General features: G+C 46.4%; 1 long non-coding RNA gene across 2 annotated transcripts; it reads left to right on the forward strand.

Moving 5' to 3' along the window:
• Positions 1-2526: 2526 nt before the first annotated feature.
• LOC123626183 lies at positions 2527-4983 on the forward strand. 2 transcript variants are annotated; one of them, XR_006730768.1, is made up of 3 exons: positions 2527-2841; positions 3016-3072; positions 4695-4983. It is a non-coding gene; the product is annotated as an uncharacterized LOC123626183 (long non-coding RNA). The 2 variants fall into 2 exon arrangements; XR_006730769.1 differs by having other exon boundaries at positions 4698-4983.
• Positions 4984-5390: the final 407 nt, after the last annotated feature.

Raw genomic sequence — 5390 nt, forward strand, 5'->3', positions numbered from 1 at the left:
TAGCAACTTAATTAAAGGACAGGGCTGTGTGGAGGTTTGCCAGCCTGCAGGGCAAAGTCAACCCACCCTGGCTCCAAGTACCATAGAGAGGGTCACCATTTTCAGATTGGAATAGAAATTTCCCTTAGGTGTAGGTTGTTTAACTAATTAATCCAACAAATGTTCTTTAAGCACCTTCTATGGACAGTACAAACAAAGATGAGCTCAGTCTCTGTTCTCTGGAACTCATATTTTAGTTGGAGAAAAGAGAGAGAGAAAGGAAGAAGGAAGAAGAGGGGGAGAGGCAGGAGAGAGAATTTCAGACAGTGAGATGTGCTATGTGGAAAGTAAAACGAGGTAGAGAGTGACCAGTAGGGGCAGAGGTGGTCTGGAGTAGGGGCATTGCTCACATGGTACAAAATTAGTGCCCTGCATTTGCCATTGTCATTACAGCCATATTTGACATTTGGAGCAGATCATATTTTAACAACCATCTCCTGTATACAACAAAACTATTTTCAGTAAGAATCATAAAATTAAAAGAAGAATAATAATGACCAGAAAAGAAACAGTAAAGTTTTTCTTTTCTTGAACGTTGGTTCTATATTCAAGCCAATAATTTTTTTTAAAAAAATAAAGCCATAAAGCCTAGAATAAATATCGTATTACATAAAAGGAAAAAACTATAGCTATTTAACAGACTTTATATCTACCTAGCAGTTTGAACTTCAATCCTTTAGTTATAGTCTGTTGTAATAATATTTTGTATACATAATTTTCCAGTAATTATTAAATGAATATTAATAAAATGAAAAGATCTGCAAAAAGTATAATTTAGATAACTATGAAATCATGCCACTAATATTATTTTTTTCTGAATTCATTCTCTACTTCCAAAACAATTATGAACCAAAATAAATACATTTCAAGTTTAAAGGATATTATTAAAATTCAGTAAAATACTTCATGTGTGAACTAAAGTTTGTACGTACCAAAAGAAAGTACTTCACCTCACAGTTCTCCTCCACTGTTTTAAAATCTAAATAATTACTCCAGCTTGCTTTTGATTAGTAACCAAAAACTGATTTTAAAAAGGTAAAATCTACATATTAAATAATAAAAAATAAAACCAAAAAACTCTACAAGGGTCACATCGAATGACAGAATTGAAACTCAAATTTGTCTTTACAATCATTGTGCTATCATTATTTACTTAGAATCTACTGCTTAAATGCAAGGACATGCAGAACCACAGGGACTGCAGACATGAACTTCACCCAAAGTGAGCTCAAAACATTCTGAACTGGGACAAACTTACTCTTCAGAGGAATATGTGTAGCTCTGTCTGCATGTGTCTGTGTTGGGGACCAATTGTCTAACTGGAATTTCTCCAAATTAAATTCCCTACAGAATACAGTGTGTATTCAAGGATAAGTTATAAAAATGTGATCATTTGACACTTACATATATTACCAATACTCAACAATAAGCTGCAGCAATTGCTCAGAATTTAAATCAGCTAAAGATTTTTTAGGGTGGTGGGGTACTTTATCACTGACATTGTTTAAAATTGCTGGCAAAGGTGATAATAAAATGCGAACTGGTTCAGGTAAGATTTCTCTTTGCTTTGAAATTCTCTACAACGTCCCCCTAATGGCCTAAGGGCTGCAGTTGCTCTTCTGCCCTTGTTATGCCACTGGATTGTTCCTAAACTGGCCCTTCCCACTACCTGGTGCCTAGAAATGTCTAATTATTTCCACAATTTTGGTGAAAGGCTTTTGGAATGCACATACCCTGGAGTGGTGTGTCACTTGGCCCTACTGATCATTTTCACTTGAATCTGAAAGAGATGATAAGAGCCTATCCTGGGAGTTTAGTCATTCGTTCTTCCACGCATTTATCCAAAATGTTTAATAGTCTCATAACCCGGGCCAACGCGGGCGGCGGGGTTGTGTCCCGCGGGAGCGCACGCTGCGGGGCGGCAGACAGGCGCAGCAGCCGGTGAGACTAGGAGTCTGGCTGGGTCACCGCAGAGCGCCCACAGCTCTGCGAGGGGCTGGCGGACGGGGAGAGACACCCAGCCGCCGCCAAGCGCCACCTCAGAGCCACAGGCACCGCGCCCTCTGGCTGTGCCGCCGCAGAGGTGGGTCGTGCGGGCGCCGGGCACTCTGCGAAGGCTCGTCCCCGCCGCGGCGCAGAGGACAGCGGCTCACCAGCGGGGGGATGAGGGACGGGGAGATTACAGGAGTCCCCAGAGCAAAGGCAGGACCACTTCTTCCTTAACAAACACCTGCATCTGTCTGATGCGGTGACTTCCTTCGGAGTCCTGCTTCCTGAGGGGCTTTGATAGGAAACGCGGCATGAACCTCCTTCGCATGACTTCCCTATTAATTAGCACACCACTCACTTCCTCTCTGCCTAGACGTGGGTAAGAGTTTCCACGATCCGGGGTAATTGAACTCCCGCCAAACTGTCTATCTTGCGCCTGCTTTGCATAATGCGCCCTGGCTGAGGTTGGACTCGGGTAGAGCGACCGGTTCTGGGACACCCGAGCTGGTTTGTGAGCTGCCGTGTGCAAAGGCTGTGGCGGGGGCCAGAGGGAGCTCCCACGGGGGAGGCTGGGAGCGGCATGCCGCGAGTTCTCCCTGTTTTATGCATCCGGGAGCTGTTTTCTTTGCAGAGGAAAGGGGTTTAAATTAGAAAAGTCTAGAGAAGCCCTGTGTCCAGTCATTTCAGGTCAGCGCTGAGCTGGACTCCGCCCAGGAGCATGGTTAATTAAGCATCTGGAAGCAGGGGCAGGAAACGGAGCCGAAGGCTGGCTCCCCACAGCTCCAGGAGTTGGAAAAGAGAAGCAGAGAAAGGGTAAGAGCAGGCTTTGCTTCCACCTCCTCGTCCTAAAGCCCAAGGGAGCCACTTGCTTGAGGAATGCCACAGAGCTGGGTAATGCCACTCGCTAGCTCTGTGACGGGGGAAAGCTAACTTCGTTGGGTCCTGGTTTCCTCTTCTAAAACAGAGATTGGTCTTTTTCATCTGCAGGTTCTCTCTCCGTGCTGAGAATCTGCCCTTGAAGTTCAGTCCTGCCCTGGGGTGGAGGTGAGGAGGGCTCTGAGCAAAAGCATGGCCCAGCTTAGGTGCACAGATCTTCCTCTCCAGGCCTGCTGACAGCTGAGCAGCTGGCGGGCCTGAAGGGCACTGGGTTGTCATTTGTTCGTGAAGGGCTTATTCTCGAATTATTGTGATCGCATACCAAGTCTTTAAAATGAACAATGCACGACCCTTGGTCTCAAGGAGTTCAGAACTGGGAAAGCAAGACATGGAACTATCTATGATAAATGAAAAAACAGCTCAAGATTAAAAAGCAGCTTCAGAGCCCTCGCCCCTCACCAGGAAGCATCACATGAAGGGGTGTCATCGAGTGCTGGAAGGAACAGGTTCTTAGAATTCACCGAGGACTGATCACAGTGTGCTGATTCACTGCCTGGGAAGCCTCTACCGGCTGACATTTCCAGAGCTCTTTTTGGCAATATAGAAGTGGCAGTAGTTGGAAAGCTGGAAGGAATGAGGCCAAGGTCACAGGGGCTGTGTCTTATACCAAGGATTAAAAACAATGTTCCTCAGCCACACACTGTGCCCTCTAGGCTGGGCGGCAGAGAGGACCTCACTGCCCCAGGCAGGAAATGCCAGCAGGCCCATGTGGCAGCACCTGCAGGACTGTCTGTTGTGATGAAGGGAACTAAACTGCAAGGGCTGCCAGATCGGTGCTCCCCCCCTGGGTTCTGCAAATCCACTCATGGGATCAGCCCTCTCCTCCCCATTCCCCTGGCACTGTCAGCGCCGGCTTGGTGAGCCACCCCAGGTCACAGGGGGTACAGCCGGGTCCTACCAGGGCTGAACAGGTGCTGGCAAGTCAGAGCCTGAAGCTGCTCCCCCGTCCCTGCGGGGACACTGATGTGATCTCATACCTCTAGGTAGCTGCTTCTTTCTGCCCTTTTTCCACAGCCAGCCATTCGCCGCCTGCTAATGAAGATTTATTGGCCGATCCAGCCCTGGCTCTCTTGGATGTCTCAGCTCCAGTACCTGGGACGATCTCTGGGTTACGATTCTAATTCCTGAGACAAAAAATCTCTTTGCCCGCCCATCTTGGGTCACGTATCCAGCTTGGATCTCAACAGCTGTGGTCAGGGGAGGCCTTGTCCCTCCACCAGGGGTTGTGGGGAATGGCCAGGTTTCAGAGAAGGCAGTGTAGACAGAGCCTTGTCTCCAAGAAGTCTCTACAGCCTTCCTGCTGCTATCAGAGCATGCCTCATTTTCCTAATTACCCACAGGCAGAGTGGTCTCTCCTGCTAAGCTGTGATGGATGGTGACTTCCTGAGGACAAGAACGGGGTCCTGGAGTCGTTTCTACTTCCCCAAGGGCCTAGGACCAGGCCTGGAACATGAAACATAGAACATTTTAGATACACAGTAAACTTTTACAGACAGAGGCAGTGAAGGAATGGTCACTCAAGGGTCACTGGCCAACACAAGGGTGGGGGCGGCAAGGAGGTCAGGACCAATCGGAAGGCAAAGGGTAGGACTTCATGCACAATTCTGTGTCTGCCCCCAGCCCTACAGGAGACCCACATCCGCTGGCTTTGGAGCAGAGCGTTGCATGTGCTGTGAGATATTCATTTTCTTCACACACATTTCCTATTAATTAACACAATTTTTCCTCAGCAGATGAGTTGGCTGGGACCTGCAGAATCGGAGCGGTTGGAATATCTGCCAAACTGTCCATCTTGTGCCTGCTTTGCATAATGCTCCGTTTGTGAGTGCTGGCCGGATCCAGCCGAGTCGCCTAAGAAATGACACTTGGCTTCTGCTTTGACAGGAATAGCTCCACCTTGGCTGTTCTCCCCACATCATGGATTTCACTGTCTCAGCCTTTCCCAAGAGTTTCGTTTCAGGGCCAGTGTGCACCTGGGCATGAGCTCCTGAAGTTTGGATAACACTTTTTTTTTTTTTAAAGAAGGAAGTGACTGGGTAGATTACAATCCTAAAGTTCTTCTTCTTTTAAAAACTCAATAAATTCACATTTATAGATATTGTTCTCATTCCCATTTGTTTTGAAATACAGTAAAGTATTTACATGAAACCCTCTCTATCCCTTCTCCTGGACAATGTCCTGGCTTGGGCACTTAAGAAAGATGAGGTCATGTCAGGTGCTGAAATTGTGTCATACCAGGTAATTAGGGGACACATCCTGTGACTCTCTTAAGTGTATTTGGCTCTGATTGTAAATGCATTTTAAAAATCTCGTTTAAAAAAAAAAAACAAAGCTTTTTATGTTTATAATCAGTCTCTGGAAATTATAAAACACAATAGTGTTTTTTGTTGTTTTTGGATGTGTTGTGTATGTTTTTAAATTGTCAG

Source organism: Lemur catta, chromosome 1 (assembly GCF_020740605.2).
Source record: "Lemur catta isolate mLemCat1 chromosome 1, mLemCat1.pri, whole genome shotgun sequence".
Taxonomy (NCBI): domain Eukaryota; kingdom Metazoa; phylum Chordata; class Mammalia; order Primates; family Lemuridae; genus Lemur; species Lemur catta.